Genomic DNA, 18,888 nt, shown 5'->3' with positions numbered 1-18,888 from the left:
CACACACACACTAGATGCATTTTTAAAAGATGGTAACTTTATAGAAACAAACCTGACCACTGAAATGAAATGACAATTTGCCTACTTGAGCATTCCAAGAAGATACTGTCGACGCCTTAAAAATTGCTCCTGCCCAGATGCCAAAAAGACTAAAGCTCTACTTTTAAAAGACTCATGCCATTGAATAAACTTTGTTCAATTCCTTTAAAAAAAAAAAATTTTCTCCTAAGAGCAGGTAATGACACATAAGTTAATTCAGGTATGAGAGACTGATGAGAGTCTATTCCAGGAAAATGAAGAGGCACAGGACAGAAGAGCTCAGTCTTGTTTAGTACTCTTCTTGGGACAGGAAGAAGAAAGGGCAGACACAGAAAGCAATGAACTAATAGGGGATCCACTGAAGAAGTTTAGAACCAGCCCTGAGATTGACTTTCTGTATTTCTTATACTCTGAACCGGACTTGGGAAACTTTTTCTGTAAAGGCTCAGATAATAAATATTTTAAGCTCCATAGGCCATATAGTCTCTGTCACCACTACACAACTCTGCCATTGCAACACAAAAGCAGCCCAAGATAATACTACACAACAAATGAATCCTGCTCCAGTAACACTGTATTTACAAATACAGGCTGTGGCCAACTTTGGCCCTCCAGATGCAGTCTGCTGATCTCTGTTCTAGACCAGTAGCACTTGGGATTTTCTGATAAAATCCCCTACCATATTGCTCCCACATAAAATGTAATTAGTAATACAGTTATTTTAAAAAAAAAAGCATCTTTGTAAAGAGAAGGAAAAGAGCATATATTAATGTATTTAAATCTTTAATCCAAGTAAAATGCAGAGTAAACCCAAAACTCTGTTACACTATCTACAGAAACCCTGTAATACACAGAAACCCTGTAATAGAACACACAGGCCCCAGATTGTTGCAAACTGATGTTCTGGAATTTGCGAAAGTTGTTGTGGCTCAGAGTTTTCTTCTTGTGGACCCATCAACCAGATATTTCTCAATTTTAATAAATAAGGACACAAACTTTAAAAATGTTAAGGAACCCAAAGTCAAGCTGGCCAATAGAGACTCTCTATTGAAACATCAGACTTGTCTGACTTCAAAGCCCATGCTGAAAAAGAACTTTGACTTCTTTCTACCAATAGGAAAATCAGTCTTCACTAGAGTCCATAAAGCAACATTAATAGATAAGTAACTATCATAGGCAAAGCAGTTTTATTTCACAGGGTTTTTGCTCTGGAGGTGCTTGAATAGTATCAGGACTCTAATATTTAGTGTTACATATTTCAAGAAAATGTAGAATATTTACACTCAACCTATATTTTTGTTACTCTAAATATTTCAAACAATTATTTTGGAAATTCCCAAGCATAAGTTGAATACTGATTTTCAGAGTAAGATGTATTAATATTTAACTTAAAGCTATATATTAATAAAGATGAGTCTTAGCAGAAGAAAGAAAAAATCCACTTAAATTTTGCTAAACACCAGGGGAAAACAGAATTGGTAAATCCAATTCAAAACATGGACTGGGCTCTTATCAAATAACTTTAAACATGTACACAAATTAAATACTTGGGGGAATTTCACAATGTAAATTTTAAAAAAGTAATTAGAAAGGCAGATGGGACTTCAGTTCAAAGAACTACTTCTTTAAAAAGAGCCATTTGTAATAACTCACGAAGTGAAACATATGACATCATGGTGTACATTTTATTTATACGAGATTAACTGGTTACTAAGTTAAGAAAGTTACTAAATTACTAAGAAAAAAGACAATGCGCTGCAGATTTCCCCTAGGTTGCTGACATTATATTATGCCATTGATTTCTGTATCTGTCATCATATTGCAACCTTAAAATGTATTGCTGACCTGGTTTAGACTATCACACATCTTTGAGTAGGGCTACTATAGCACTAAGATTGCAAAAGGATCATGACAAAAAAGGTTACAATTTATTATTATTATTATTGAAATTCTGAAAACAATTTAAATTTTATATAATTTCTTCTTTGATCCTCAGTTAAATGATTGCGGAAAGTCAATAATGACAAAGTAGATAATTTGGACAAATAACTAGAAAAACTGAACAAAATATAAAAAGCATATTCTCCAAGGCACTGGAAATCCAAAAAAGAGTGAAGACTAAACAGGACAAGTTCTGGGGAGACTGAGAAGCAAGGAGATGAGCCTGACATGTGAAACTACTTACTCTTTGGGGGCAGGTTTCTGAGTCGTTCAGTGAGTCAAGACTGCCTGCAGTGCAGGAGACGAAGGAGATGTGGGTTCAGCCCCTGGGTCAGGAAGATCCCACTCCAGCATTCTTGCCTGGAGAATCCCATGGCCAGAGGAGCCTGGTGGGCTATAGTCCATGAGGTCGCACAGAGTCGGATGCAACTGGGCACAGGCACGTTCTCTCGAGGGTACTGACAGATCCAGAAGGGGCAACTTGATGACTAGGAAGCTGAACTCTGCTGATGGCCCCGAAGAGGCAGAAGGAAGGGGTTAGAGTCCAGGGTTACTAGCTTATTTTATTTAGTGTCTGCATGGCATATCTGAATTTAAACTTCAGTTTTAATTATTATTTAAATTGAGTGAAAAATAAACTTAACTCCAATTAAGAGAAAAAGATCATTGGATTGAATTTTTTTATATATATATGCCATAATTGACAAACCTAAAGCAAAAAGATACAGAAAATAGCAAGTAAAAGACTATAAAGGGATGCCATGCAATTCCAACCAAAAAACATAGTATAATAGTACAAAATATAATAGTATATAGTATATATAATAGTATAATACACAAAAATAAAACACAGCAAATTTGAAGGCATTCCCAGAGATAAAACAGCATATTTCATAATGATAGAAGTTTAACTCGCCAGGAAAATACAATAGCTCTAAAATGTATACATATTACAACACAGCCACATAATATGTAAAAAAAAAAATTAACAGTACTAACATGAGAACTAAAGAAATCTACTATCATATGGAAGATCTTAACATATACGTTTTAGTAGTATTAGGATAAACAGAAAAAATATCAGTAAGAACTTAGAATAGTTGAACAATTAATACGTTTGAACTAATTGACTGACACAGAACACTGCCCTCAACACATGCTAAAATGGCATTCTTTTAAGTATGTATAACTCATTTATAAAAATCGATCCTCTTTTAGACCATAAGGCAAATTTTAATAAATTTTAATGAACTGAAATCTACAGTATGTTTTCTGGCCAATTAAGGTAAAATAAGTTCTAAAAGTTTTCAGAAAATCCCCCTTACATTGGAAATTAATCAGTATATGCCAAACCTTTTATAGATTTAATATAATCCCAATTAAAATTCTAGTAGGCCTTTGCTTTATTTTGGAGAAGGAAACGGCAACCCACTCCAGTATTCATGCCTGGAAAATCCCATGGACCAAGGAGCCTGGTGGGCTACAATCCGTGGGGTCGCAAAGAGTCAGACACGACCGAGCGACTTCTGTGTGTGTGTTTGCTTTATTTTGTTTTGTAGAATTTGACAAGCTGATCCAAAATGTATATGAAGATAAGGAAGGCCAAAATTATCCTCATATCAAGAATTACATAAAACTACATAATTAAAACAGGGTTCTCCAATGGCTCAGTGGGTAAAGAATCTGCCTGCAATGCAGGAGACATGCATGGGTTCAGTCCCTGGGTCAGGAAGAGTCCAGGGAGGGGAAAAATGGCAACCCACTCCAGTATTCTTGCCTAAAAAATCCCATGGACAGAGGAGCGTGGCAGGCTACAGTCCAAAGGGTCACAAAGAGTCAGACACATAAAGCCAAGAAACATTCACTCATTTGTGGAGAGTTGATTTATAACAAAGATGGGACTGTAAAAGAGCAAGAAAAGGATGATCTTTTTGACAATTTGTGCTGAGACAAACTGAAGGCCCTTGAGGATAAAAAAATAAAAAGTGACCTTTACCTCATACCATGTACAAAACTGTGAAAGCCAAGTTATACAAGCTTCTAGAATATAATATTAGAGAATATATTTATGACCTCAGAGTAGAGAAAGGCTTCTAAAACAGAACGGAAAAACCATGAAAGAAAGAGTTGATAAATTGGACTACATTAAATCTAATCATAAAAGATCATGAAAGAAAGAGTTTTCATAAATCGGACATTAAATTCAAAACTTCTGTTTTTCAAAAGATACCACAAAGAGAGTGAAAAAGGCAAGCCACAAACTGGGGACGATAACTACAATAAATATAACAAGCAACAGACTCAGATCCACAACAAATTAATGAGGAAAAGTCAATGCAATAGTAATATGGGCAAGAGACTTAGATAAGTGCTTCACTCAAGAGGATATCTAAATGGTCTATAAGTATAAAGAGTTCAGCATCACAAGTAATGAAGGAAATGGAAATTAAAGTCACCATGAGATACCACAGCATCCCATCAGAATGGCCAGAATGAAAATATCTGATAATATCAGTATTTGAAAATATGCAGAACACTGGAAATTCTAACACTGATGGCAGGAGTAATGTCAGTAGAAATAATATGGAAAATAGCTTAAAACTGTCTTTTAAATTTGAAGATATATATACCCTATGACCACCATTTCCACTCCTAGGTATACAGCCAACAATAAATGCCTACATGTGTTATTCATGAGACAAGGTCAAGAATGTTCATGGCAATATTATTCATAATATAAAAAACCTGGAAAGAGCACAAATGCCAATTGGTGAGAAGTGATAAATTATGATATATTCACACAATGGAATTCTATGCAACAATGAAAATGAATGAACTTCACTCAGACAATAACATGGATGATTCTTATAGATAAATCTGTTGAGATAAAGTCAGATGCAAAAGAATTTATGTCAGTTTAATTTACATAAAGTTTTTTAAATAGACAAAACTAAACTACAGAGAATTAGGGACATGTGCTTGAGTTCTGCTAAGAAGAAAAGCAAGGAAATTATTTTATTAGTTAGGGATTAGGAGGGAGTGTGGAAGAGGGGTTCTGGGGAGTGACAATGTACTATTTCTTGACCTGAAATGGGTACACGGATATTCATTTTGTAATAAACCATTAAGCTATATTTGTATTGTGTACTATTCTGTATGTATACTATTCTGCTATGTTTTACAATTAAAATGGATTTTTTTAACTACCATCCACATTAGAACTTAAAATTTAAAATATTATTTTGATAACTATCTGATATTACAATAGTGTGCTTGAAAAGGAGTTAAAATTACTGAGGTTTCAAGGGAATATTCACCAAGAACTGAGCCAAGCAAACAACATAAATAATAACAAATATAATATTGATAATGGCTGAGGTATATAGCACTATGTGTCAGACACTATTCTAAGCATTTTTTGTATATTAACTCATTTAATCTCATAAATCCTATAAGACATATAGAATAGAAATATCAGAATATATATTCACTCCTCTAATTTGAATCATAGGATTACCATTTGTGAAGAAAAACAGCTCTGAATACAATAGCACCACTGAGCCCAGAGATGCACCCTTTTTGAAAGTCATGGGTCACAACAAACAAACAAAAACACTTGTCAAAGAGTTTATGACAATAAATCAGGAAGAGATTAGATATTTTAAAAGGGATCAAATCTGTCCATCAGTTAAGGGTGGAGCCAGTTAGGAAGCATTGTAAATAAATGAGGAAACTTAGCAAATTTTTAAAAATTCAGATTATCTAACTAATCCACCCATTTGGGGACATGTCTTCTTTTGCCTTAGAATTTTCCTCAATATTGGCACACAGAATACATTTTTAAAAAAATTTTAAGATTCCAATACAGTGTTGAAATAACTTTTTATTTTTTCTTTTTGAAAATTGCTTTACAATGCTGTGTTGGTTTCTGCCATACAACAATGTGAATTAGCCATAATTATACAGATATCCCCTCTTTCTAGAGCCTCCCTCCCCTCACCCCATCCCACCCATCTAGGTTGTCACAGAGTGCCAGCCTGGGCTCCCTGTGTTACATAAAAACTTACCACCAGGCATCTGTTTCACACAGTATTAGTTAATATCCCAAATGAAATTAAGCTGAACTTGTAGGCAAGTGGTATTAAGAAACAGCCATTAAATGCTCCATGGTTGGAAGGATGTGTTCAACCAAGCACGATGCTATTAAATATGTATATACTACAGTGTCTTTGAGTTGCTAGGAAACTATTGTGATCCTTTTTAAATTCTGAGATTAAAAGCTCACTGAGAATTGTGTTTTAATTTGTGACAACTTGAACACTAGTCTACTATTTGATAAAATAAAACCAGTTTCCTTAGATACATAGAACAGCATAGTCAGCTAACTCAGAGTTGGTTGACTGCTTACTACTGGAAAAATCACAGCTTTACCTATATGCATCTTGTCGGCAAAGTGATGTCTCTGTTATTGAATACACTGTCTAGGTTTGTCATAACTTTTCTTCCAAGGAGCAAATGTCTTTTAATTTCATGGCTGCAGTCACCATCTGCAGTGATTTTGAAGCCCAAGAAAATAGTCTGTCACTGTTTCCAATTTTCCAATTATTTGCCAGGAAGTAATGGGACTTAATTTAAATAGAAAAGTTTATCACATGTTTATGTTTACATAAGTGGATTCATACTTTACCTTATCTTCTATGATATGCTTATTTCACTCAACATGAAGTTATTGAGATTCACCAATTCTGAAGCATATTTTCATTAATTTTCACTGCTGTATAGTATTTTACATGTGGCTAAGCATAGTATATTTATTCATTGTATGTTTATGATATTGAATTGTTTTCAAGTTTTACAATACTTCTGTAACATTTTATACATATTTATTTGCTAAAAAATTAGAAAGGTTTATGAAACAACCCTGAGTGTGCATTTATCAATTCAACACTGAATTAATGTTATCTTTTAGTAAACATTGCTTTATATTTTTAATTAAACATCTATTTTGAGATGACTGTAGATTGTAGGTAATAACAGAGAGTGTAAATCAGTTATACATTTTGCCCCAATGGTACCATCTTGCAAAACCATAGACAACATCACGGCCAGGACTAACTTCATATAATCAAAATACAAGCCATTTCCATTACCACAGGGGTCTCTCCTGTTACCCTTTAATAACTACACCCACTTCTCCTCTGTCCTTCCCCCATGTTAAACCACAGCAACTACTCATCTATTCACCTCCATAATTTCGTCATTCAAGAACAGACATACCTCAGAGATACTATGGGTTCAGTTCCAGACTATGCAATAAAGCAAATACTGCAATAAAGCAAGTCACCCTAAATTTTTGGCTCCCCAGTGCATGTTACGGAGAAGGCAATGGCACCCCACTCCAGCACTCTTGCCTGGAAAATCCCATGGGTGGAGGAGCCTGGTAGGCTGCAGTCCATGGGGTCGCTAAGAGTCGGACACAACTGAGTGACTTCACTTTCACTTTTCACTTTCATGCATTGGAGAAGGAAATGCAACCCACTCCAGTGTTCTTGCCTGGAGAATCCCAGGGACGGGGGAACCTAGTAGGCTGCCGTCTATGGGGTCGCACAGAGTCGGACACAACTGAAGCGACTTAGCAGCAGTGCATGTTATGTTTACACTATGAAGTGAAGTGAAGTCGCTCAGTCGTGTCCTACTCTTTGTGACCCCATTGACTGTAGCCTATCAGGCTACTCAGACCATGGGATTTTCCAGGCAAGAGTACTGGAGTGGGTTGCCATTTCCTTCTCCAGGGGATCTTCCCGACCCAGGGATCGAACCCGGGTCTCCCGCATTGTAGGCAGATGCTTTACCCTCTGAGCCACCGTAGTCTATTAAGTGTGCAATAGCATTATGTCTAAAAAAATGTAATACCTTAATTAAAAGACACTTCATTGCTAAAATTGCTAACCATCATCTGAGCCTTAAAAACATGATCAAAGTAACATCAAAGATCACTATCACAGATCACCAAAACAAATCCAATAATAATGAAAAGTTGGAAATATTGTGAGGATTACAAAATGTGACAGAGACACAAAGTGAGCAACTACTGCTGGAAAAAAATGGCATCAGCAGACTTGCTTGATGTACTTGCCACGAACCTTCAATTTCTTTAAAAAAAAAAAAAGAAAGAAACAAAAAAACGCAGTATTTGCAAAGTTCAGTAAGCAAAGCACAATAAAACTTGGTATGCCTGTGGCTGGAATCATACTATTCATAACTTTTTAGGGATTGTCTTTCTCACTCAGCATAATTCTCTGAAGATTCATCTAAATTATTTCATACATCAGTAGTTTGTTTTCTTCATTGTTGAATAGTATGGTATAGATGTACCACAGTCTGTTTAACCATTCAACAGTTGAAGAAATTTGGATTTTCACCAGTTTTTAGCTGTTATACATAAAGCTGCTATAAACATTATGCACAGGTTTCTTTGTGAATGGAAGTTTTCATTTCTCTGGGATAAATGCCCAGAAGGTCATATTATAGCTGGACATTTAATTTTTTTAAGAAACTGCCAAACTGTTTTCCAAAATGGCTGTACCATTTTACATTCCCACCAGCAATGTATGATTGTTCCAATTCTCCTACATCTTGGCCAGCATTTGGTAAACCCAACTATAATTTTTAATGTCAGCATATTACTAGGACATAAATATTCAGACAGTGTATTTATGTAATTCCGTTTCCTGGAGAAATAATTTGTTCAATTATAGAAAAAATAAAAGATGGTGATGGTTTAGATGCTAAGTCTTGTCCAACTATTCTGACCCCATGGACTGTAGCCTGCCAGACTCCTCCGTCCATGGGATTCTCCAGGCAAGGATACTGGAGTGGGTTGCCATTCTCTTCTCCAGGGGATCATCCCGACCCAGGAATTGAATCCAGGTCTCCTGCATTGCAGACAGATTCTTCACTGACTGAGCTACAAGGTGGCCAGTTACAAAAAATTAAGAATAAAAACTGAAACTAATAAAATTGAAAATAATAAATTAGCTAACAACTACATATACTATTAATAATTACTTCATATGGTTCTCTAACATAACTTTTATGAGTCAATGACTTATTCTACCTTTAAAAAGCTCTCAACAAGTTCATCTTCACCAACCATATTTAAAATTACAGCTTTACCAACAGTTTTGTGTTTTTTGGGTAAAAAGTCAGTCAAAAGAAATCTATCAATGTGAACAGATGGCTCAAAACAGTGTGCTACCACATGCATTCACTTCTTTTTCTTTCTTTCCTTCTTTCTTTTTTTGCAGATTTATTTTGTCTTGGCTTCAGATTCTTCATCTAAACCAGTGCTATCTCTCAAACATAATTGTCCACAGAAGTGTTGCTAGTCATTTGAAAAGACTCAGGAAAAAAAAAAAGTCATAATCCATCTAGACCCAACTTGCTATCTTAAGAAATCCATAGGATTATATGCCTATTCAGTTATTTAGGGAGTTAAACCCAGGCTTAAGTATAATAAAAAGCTTACTAAAGTGTCTTTTGTCCTCTACTGGAATACATAGTCTCACATGCAAAGCAGAGAAGCAGGAAGTAATCACAAAAAGAGGAAAGATAGCACTACAAACTGAGAATAACCAGAACTTGCTCTCTTGTGTTTTGAGTTAGCCTCTGCTTCCCATACCTTGAGAGGCATCAAATTAAAAGAATGTGACTCGAGACCACAAAAAAAAAAAAAAAAAAAAGGAACTACACAGATTTACAGGCGTGCTCATAAGTCCATGTAGTTGCACAGCTCCAAGCAGAAGGTTTATGTTCATTTAAGAGTGGAAAATTTTCAAGTTCTTCCAGAAGCACCATCTGTTTCTACTGGCTGGTCTTGGTTTGAATTATTTATTACGATAATCTCAGATTTATCAGGTTAACCTTTGGATTGCCTCCTAAAAATAAGTATGGAATATGTAGAATTTTTTGAGTAAATATAGGAAAATATAAGAACTAATTTTACCATTTTAATGAAAGAAGCTTAAGGTCGTCATCATAACAAAATAACCAAAAAAATTCTGGTTTATTACATGTAATGGGTTTGATCCATACAGACAACACAGTTGGTCCACAAGATGGCGCTAAGGTAATTAACATTTTTAAAGAAACATTCAGTGCAATCTTAAATACCGTAAATAAAAATTTCCCACCATGGTTATCATAAGATATCGGTCTTATCAGTCTGTTAATGAGAAATGGAAAAAAAACAGAGTTCCCAAAATCAAAGCCAGGATTTTAAAAGCTGACAAACAGCTTTCTATGAATCTTTATGATCTGGTAAGTCTCAGAATCTTAAGAAAAATATAAGTGACTTCTTACGAGCAAAGTTAAAGATAAACGGCATGTTATGAAAGGATTAAATATAGAAACATTTGGAAAAATACATTTCCAAAAGACAGCAAAACTTTCCCTAGTGCAAAGTTACATTAATCTCAATGAGAGTTATTTTAGAGAAATGGAGGGAGAAAATATAATTTTTCTCACATTTAAGAACTCCAGTTATACACTCTTGGGTTTTGTAGACTGGAACAACAAACCTTCAATTAAAAATAGGTATATTTAGAGAGAGCAGTTAAGAATCTAATTACCACACCAAACTGAGTGGTCAGTTTCTACCTTCTTGAATTAAGTCACAAACCTGGTTGCCTGCAGGCCATTACACAGCCAGTCTAATTCAGCTGCATTTTCTCAAAATCTAACTTTAAGACAGCTCCTAACTGGCTGATGAAATTAGAGAGAAGTGGATGGTAAAGGCTGATGTTCCTTCTACATGAAGGTATGAGCTTTCTTTTCCTCAATTTATTCTGGTTTTACTGAGGCTGTATATTTTGGCATAAGTTTTTCCCACACTCATACCAATTATTTTTTACTAGTATTTAGGACTAGCAAGAACTGAGAAGCAATTAATTCTCATTTTTCGTTGTTTGAAGTGTCACTCCAGTGATTATTAGCCATTTGTAATAGTATGGATAAATTTTTAAGTTTGTTAGCACAAAGTTACATATGAAAATAAAATGGAGTACTAGTGACTTTTGAAAGCATAAAAAGCAACTTAGAAAAGAAGTCCAAGTCCTATAAGATCAATTTTATTCCTAATGGAAAACATTTCAGAGTATGAGTCATGTGCAACTTTAGCTAGGAGTTTTAAATCTTTAAATCTTAATCCTCTGAATCTTTATGGAGGAGAGTCCTTAAACGGAAAGCATTCCATACCTAACTTCTAAATGGCCTTTCAGATTAAAGTATAGCATCAATTATGTGTGGCCATATTGAAATCTGTATCATGGAGCAAAATTTCTTAATTACCAAATGAATAGTCAATGGATGGAAAAACATATCTTTCTGGGTTTACCTTCAACTTGATGGCCATTTAGTAATATTTATAGCCATAAGAGGGCTTCCCTGGTGGCTCATATGGTAAAGTGTCTATCTGCGATGCAGGAGACCCGGGTTTGATCCCTGGGTTGGGAAGATCCCCTGAAGAAGGAAATGGCAACCCACTCCAGTACTCTTGCCTGGAAAATCCCATGGACGGAGGAGCCTGGTAGGCTAAAAGTCCTTGGGATTGCAAAGAGCTGGATGCGACTTCACTTTCACTTTTTTCATAGCCATAAGAAGAGAAGATAATTGCAATGTAGCCTCTACATCTTTCTTTGTTCAATAAACCATTGAATCCCTAGCATATGTTGAAAACAAATGAAGTCATACAGGAAATTTGAAGCCAGAGTCCATTGCCCCAAAATTCATGGCTGAAGAACAACCCTGCCAAGAGCACGAGCTCAGAAAGAAAGAGAAAGATGGACAAGAACACTCAAATTTAGTTTAATATAACAGACACTGTGGATTTGATGTATTGTATATTCAAAAGTGAGTGACATGCCATCTTGTCTTCAAAGACTTCACAACCTAATTGGGAAATAGACATTTGTACAAATAATTACAATGGCCACTGTAATTGTACAGCTCATTACCCTGCAATGAAGTAGATCTGAGATGTGGTGAATGTAAGACCTTCATTGTATATTTACTACATTCAAACAAGAGTCATTTAGAACCATTTGCCAAGTATTGCTTGAATATATTGAGTAACAACAAAGAAGCAAGAAGTCCTTAAAATGTCCTTATACTCAAGTTGCTGCCTTTCTAGCTTAGGCAGGAAAGAACACTGGACAGAGCCTGGCGAAGATGTAAATTCAACTGATATCATAATCCAACAATTGTAAAATCTGTCTCTGTGTTTCTTTTCCAACATTCCCCACCCTGTAGAGTTAACAAACAATAAAAGATCTTGCATCATGATCACACACACACTCACAACTGGAGAACAGTGTGTTAATGTAACCATGACTGTAAATTATAGATTGCTCATAAAGGTGAAAATCTGGTTAAGCAGCAGTAGTCTAGAAGGTTTAAAGAGGGGCAACTTAGCTATTAACCTCTCTACTCTTCTGAAGCTGTACTTTTCAGGGTCTACAATGGGTTCTTAACTGAAAGTGCGAACATTTTTCTGGTTTATATCACTCTTTACCTTTTGTTATGTCATTCTTTCTCCATCTCCTCACCATGCCCAGCCAGACGCCAAACCCTAGATACCACCACAGTGTCTCTCACATCCATCCCTTCTTTTCCATTCACAATTTTCCTGTAGTATTGGTAGGATACAGAGTCCTCACCTTTTATTACAAGAGCAACAAGAAGAAATCAGCTGTTTCTCTGCCCAATGGCAGAGACTATGGCCTATTTCCAGACAGTTGTATGCTTCCACTTTGAACCTTGCAAGAATAACAAACAGAAACATGTTTCAATCATATGACTCCTTGTCTCAAGAATCCATCAGTGATGCCTATTAAGGTATTTCCTGTTAAGTATAAGTTTCTTGGATTGATATTCCAGATTTTCTAGATTCTTCTTGTCTATAATTAGACTAGTTAAGAGCTGGAATTAGAGTTCAGTGTTAGGTCTGTCCAACAACAACCCCATGTCCTGGCCATATATCCCACTGTCTTTTTGATAAATGTTACCTGTGGCAACTAATGCAGAAATAGGTCAAAAAAAAATTAGTGGGTTGGGCAGTTGTGTTTTTATTTTACCCTACAATCTAAGGAACTGATATTATAGTCACAAGATGTGTGTTTAAATTTTATAACATGCCTTTCAAATGAGAATTTACTCGTTCATTGTGAAGGTGTCCTGACAACTTTTGACATTAAACAGCCATTTCATCTTCTTTAAGGAAAACAAGCAACTAGAAGAATAAACAATTGCAAAGCAATTGTCCTCCAATTAAAAATTTTAAAAAAAGAAAAATCAACAACAGACAAGAAATGGCACACTTGTCTAACCTGTTTCATAAAATTGATTTTGCTATTTTATAAAAAGCCTTTAAATCACAAAGTAATAAGTGGTATATGTGCACTATGTATGTTCAAATGTTTTAATTGAACAGTTTTATTGAAAATGCACCATTAATTGATTAAAGAATAAGAAAGAAAACCTAGAAAAATATGTTTAGAGAATGGTGACAATCATTTCTAATCCAAAATCACAAAATTTCCACTTCAGTTTGGCAGTGCGCTCAGCAGTCCCACAGATCTGTCTCTTGCTTCAGCAGAGTTTGGATGGCCCAGACCCAGGGATGCCCCTTGCTCCAAGGGCCAACCTTCTGAGGTTCCCAGTGCAACCTTCTGAACCATCCTCTCATCTATGCTCTGCCTCTGGGACAGGCCGACACCATTTTTTTTTTAACTTAGCTTCCTATTACCAATCAACCACGAGCTCCCAAATTCCTCAGAATTATTCCACCCAGGTGGAGGCCGCCATACACCACCTGGTTAACTTGTACCTGCAGTCTCCTACACCTACCTCTCTCTGGGCTTTTATTTCTACCAGGACAATGTGACTCCAGAGGGCATGGGCCACTTTTCCTAAGAACTGGCCAAGGAGAAGCACCAGGGAGCTGAGAGTCTTGAAAATGCAAAACCAACACGGCAGCCATGCTGCCAGGACATGCAGAAGCCACCTCCAGATGAGTGAGGGAAAACCCAGGACGCCGTGGAAGCTGCATTCTCATGGACAAGAACCTGAACCAGGCTCTTTTCGGATCTGCACACTCTGGGTTCTGCCCACACAGACCCCCACCTGTGTGACTTCCTGGAGAGCCACATCCTAGATGAGCAGGTGAAACTCATTAAAAAGATGGGCACCCACCTGACCACCCTCTGCAGGCTGGCTGATCCCCCGGCTGGGCTGGGCGGTCTCTCTTTGAAAGGCTCACAGTCAAACACAACTAGGACCCTCCAAAGCTCCGAGGCCTTTAGATGAGCTCTCAGGTGTCAGGGTGGAGAAGGCAATGGCACCCCACTCCAGTACTCTTGCTTGGAAAATCCCATGGATGGAGGAGCCTGGTGGGCTGCAGTCCATGGGGTCGCTGAGGGTCAGACACAACTGAGCGACTTCACTTTCACTTTTCACTTTCATGCATTGGAGAAGGAAATGACAACCCACTCCAGTGTTCTTGCCTGGAGAATCCCAGGGACGGGGGAGCCTGGTGGGCTGCCGTCTATGGGGTCGCACAGAGTCGGACACGACTGAAGTGACTTAGCAGCAGCAGTAGCAGCAGGTGTCAGGGCTTCTACCTGAAACCCCTCTCTGTGGCCACTTAGGCAGTTTTTTAACCATCCTGGAGCCCTCTCACAAATCTTGGACCAAATGGAAGCAATAAAGATTTTTGCAGACAAAAATTTCCAATTCAATTCAATCAGGGGAATATAAAATTATACATTACAATTAGCAAGTCAATCCTTGATTATGCCTCTGATCTGAGACATCGTCTTGAAAACAGAGAAGGACAATGAAGCTAGACGAAAAGAATACAGAGAGAGGGAAGGTTCTATCTAGGTGGGTCATATCTTAAATTAATAATAGTATAAATAAAATAATAACTATAACATATCACTTATAGGTCTGCTTAGTCTTTTATTAGCCTTTAGTTAAGATTCTGATTCTACATCCAATATTGGCAATTAAAAAATGAATAATTTAGTAGGTGCTTTTAGAAATAATATTTTTTCATGAAAAAAATCTTCCATTAATAGTGATTACAGAGCAGTAGAAGTTAAGACAGGTAGATTTTGGATAGAGAGAGACAGATGATAGACAATCATAGCTAGGTAGCTATTCAGATAAACTGTAAGCTTTCTGATATGGTGTTAAAAATAACACTAATTTTCCTGGGCAGAGTTTCCACTATATAAACATTAGTAAAACTTGAGTTATGTTTCAATACATGATTTCTGCAATTTATCTCAAGGCAACAGAAAACCACTAAATGATCCCCAGTGTAAGGAGAATTTAAATCATGTCATTTCTTATTACGGTTGTATAAAGCACCTGTCAGCAACATTCATACACCTACACTAGTAATTACTGGTATTGATTTGCAACACTCCAGGATTTCTCAACTAATCTTAAAGGATGTCAGGGAATTATCAAAAAAAATTAACATCCTTTATTTTTAGAAAAATATGTCTGAAGACCGCAAGAGAAATCAGGGAACATAGCCAAGATAAAATATTACACTTTGAAATTGCAGGAAATCAACAATTATTACCTATTGTAAGTAAGCAAATGGGTGGCTACAAGTCAGGAAAATTACTCCTTCGAGCTATAGAAAGATCATTTGCCTGATACAACAGCTCCCTCCAGTGGCAGTTAATGGTAACCTGACCGGCTGGCTGCTGCTACTGCTAAGTCACTTCAGTCGTGTCCGACTCTGTGCGACCCCATAGACGGCAGCCTACCAGGCTCCCCCATCCCTGGGGTTCTCCAGGCAAGAACACTGGAGTAGGTTGCCAGTTCCTTCTCCAATGCATGAAAGTGAAAAGTGAAGGTGAAGTCGCTCAGTCGTGTCCGACTCTATGCGACCCCATGGACTGCAGCCCACCAGGCTCCTCCATCCATGGGATTTTCCAAGCAAGAGTACTGGAGTGGGGTGCCATTGCCTTCTCCGACTTAGGGGCAAATATGAGCAAAGGAAAGAACAAAGACGCTCACACTGGGGAAGGGGCTTCTTTTTTCAAATGGTCATGTTCCAACCACAGGAAAACTGCCTTGTACCAAAATGCATTATTTTAGAGTATTCAACCACTCTCAAAGCCGAAAGACGATTTAAAACGAGGAAACTAAATCATTCAAGACACTGCAGTTATGCCTACAATGTGTAAAGAATCTAGTGGAAAGTGAAAAATTAGGTCAACTGTCCAGATATTTGACTCGACATAAATAAGAACCCTGGGACTGACTTTTCCACTGTATATTCTTGGGTAACATATGTATAATCTGAGATTAGAATCTGAGCATTTTGCTTTCATTGTGTTTTCTTTAACTGATTTCCATGACATTTCTTGTGAAATGTGCTCTCTTTGGTATGTAAGTTCAGCAAAAGACGAATCTATGTCTGGTTCAAAGCTGTATTTTAGCCTCAAAACGGTGCCTGTCCCACATTACAGTCTCAATATATGTTTATTAAATTAATGAAGAAATGTGATTCCTTCGACAATACTTTAGAGATGGAGTCTTTCACTCGTGTTCATAAATATCTTTGAGAATCTGTAAAAAGCAATAAACTCTTTCCAAACATGTATGTATAATTATGCTTACAGTTTCCAGGGTTTCTTGAACTCTCTGTCACTCACTTTATGAACCACAGGGTAAGGAGCTCTGCTCTAAAAAGAACATTAAGACAAACTTCATAATTGTGGAACTGAGATGGTCAATTGTATGCATCATTTTGTCTGTGTTGCTCCAGCTATTATTGTCTCAGATCCTGGTCTGAGAAAATTGGACTTTCTGATGGTGAAATTAAAACTATTGGGGGAAAATCCAATCTATTTGGAAGTCATACTAAACATCAAAAAATATATGAGAACACAGAAAAAAAAAAAGATTTTCTGTGAACATAGAACATTCAGTCTACTATTTTCTGCTTTCTATTCTTGACAAGCAAGTGCCCACAGTGATCATAATAATCAGCAACCTGAAAAGAATGAGATTCACCAGTTCCCCAGGCTCTACAGAAAGCACTCCTGGAATTTTACCCAAGTCCTGCCAAAAGGGCCAAGTCAGAAGTCAGTGCTAGACATTCCCCCATAAAGCAGTAATGCTGCTCTCAAAATGCCTTTAACAACAAGACTGTGTCTAAGCTCCATGCTCCAAAATCTTTGATGAACCAGCAGTTGTTGTTGTTTCGTTGCTAAGTCATGTCCAACTCTTTTGAGACCCCATGGACTGTATGTAGCCTGCCAGGCTCCTCTGTCCATGGGATTCTCCAGGTAAGAATACTGGAGTGGGTTGCCATTTCCTTCTCCAGGGAATCATCCTAACCCAGGGATCAAACCCATGTCTCCTACATTGCAGGCAGGTTCTTCACCTCTGAGCCACCTGGGATGCCTCACCAGCAGCTGTTCAACCTTCCTTTTCTGTGGCCTAAGTTTGCCACCTTTCCCTACCTTCAACATTGTCATAAAACATAAGAATTTTCCCATTATTCTCTCCTGGAGTGTTTCTATGAGTAGACCTGGTGTTGGTTTACAACCTTGGGAGTCCTGGGGGGGAATTCGAAACTGGCCTTCCTCACACTCATACATGAAGGGAAGGAAGGGATGGAAGAGTCGGCCACACCAGATTGGTTAGGTGGTGGGTTTCATGTCAAGGGTACTTACTTAGGAGGCTTGCCTTTGATGGCTCCAAGTAAATCTTCATACCTGCCCACCAGAACCTTACAAGTTTATATAGAGGCCTCAGTGGATTCAGTCATGTATACCATGCAGAGAGTTTCAAAACCACATTATTCTCTCAAGGCTACATCCTTGAAGCGGCTGCTAGTATAAGAATAGGTTTGTAGATGGCTTGTATATCCAAACAACAGAGGACAGAATAAGGAATCTAGCTCCCAAATTAACTGTGTCCTCCCAGTGACCTCCTCCAACACCTGGCCAGAGCCCATGACAGCCATCTACTTCAATTCAATTGAACCATTATTTATTTACTGATACTTTCTCTGTCCCAGACTCTCTACTAAACATTACAGAGATGGGTAAAAAATGTCCCAGCAATTCCACTCCTAAGAATGTACTTGAGAAAATTAAAAACATGTTCACACAAAAACTTGTTCATAATATTATTATTCATAATAGCCAAAAAGTGGAAACAACCTAAATGCATATCAACTGATGAGGAGTCAAGCAAAATGTGGTATATTCATACAATGGGATACTTATTCAGCCTTAAAAAGGAAGTATTGACACATTCTAAGTGAAGGAAGCTAAACACAAAAGATGACTTATTATTCAATAACTTTTACATGAAATGTCCACAATGGGTAAATCCACTGAGATGAAAGTAGGTTAGTAGTTGCCAGAAAATGTGGGAAGGAAGGAATTAGGACTAACTGCTAATAAATACATGATTTGGGGGGGGTGGGTAAGGAGGGAAATGGGAAGGTTCTGGAATTAGTGGTGATGGTTGCATGCGTGCATGCTAAGTCACTTCGGTCGTGTCTGACTCTTTGTGACCCTATGGACTGTAGCCCTCCAGGCTCCTCTGTCCATGGGATTCTCCAGGCAAGAATACTGGAGTAGGTTGCCATGCCCTCCTCCAGGGTTGCACAATGTCGTAAATATACTAAAAACAGCTGAAGTGTATACTTTAAAATAATGAGTTTTATGTTGGGTGAAGCATATCTCAGGTTTTTAAATGCTATTTAAAAGTCAGTACCGTTGGTGGGGGTGATAATCAGGAAGGGGCACACAGGAGGTTGGCTGGAATCAATTTTACTTATTGATTTGGGTAGTGGTTACACAGGTGCTT

General features: G+C 37.3%; 1 long non-coding RNA gene across 8 annotated transcripts in view; it reads right to left on the bottom strand.

The window, feature by feature from the left end:
- Nucleotides 1-18,888, bottom strand: part of LOC123334482 — a 384,998-nt gene that overhangs the window by 290,661 nt on the left and 75,449 nt on the right. For 5 of the 8 annotated variants that reach the window (XR_006552420.1, XR_006552423.1, XR_006552424.1 and 2 more), the window contains exon 4: nucleotides 2,225-2,486. This is a non-coding gene — a long non-coding RNA (uncharacterized LOC123334482). Of the gene's footprint in view, nucleotides 1-805; nucleotides 2,487-18,888 lie in introns of those variants that run through there. The other 3 variants (XR_006552418.1, XR_006552419.1, XR_006552422.1) reach the window with 1 other exon arrangement.

This window comes from Bubalus bubalis, chromosome 7 (genome assembly GCF_019923935.1).
Source record: "Bubalus bubalis isolate 160015118507 breed Murrah chromosome 7, NDDB_SH_1, whole genome shotgun sequence".
In the NCBI taxonomy this organism is placed as follows: domain Eukaryota; kingdom Metazoa; phylum Chordata; class Mammalia; order Artiodactyla; family Bovidae; genus Bubalus; species Bubalus bubalis.
This window is presented reverse-complemented; position numbering and strand designations above follow the sequence as displayed.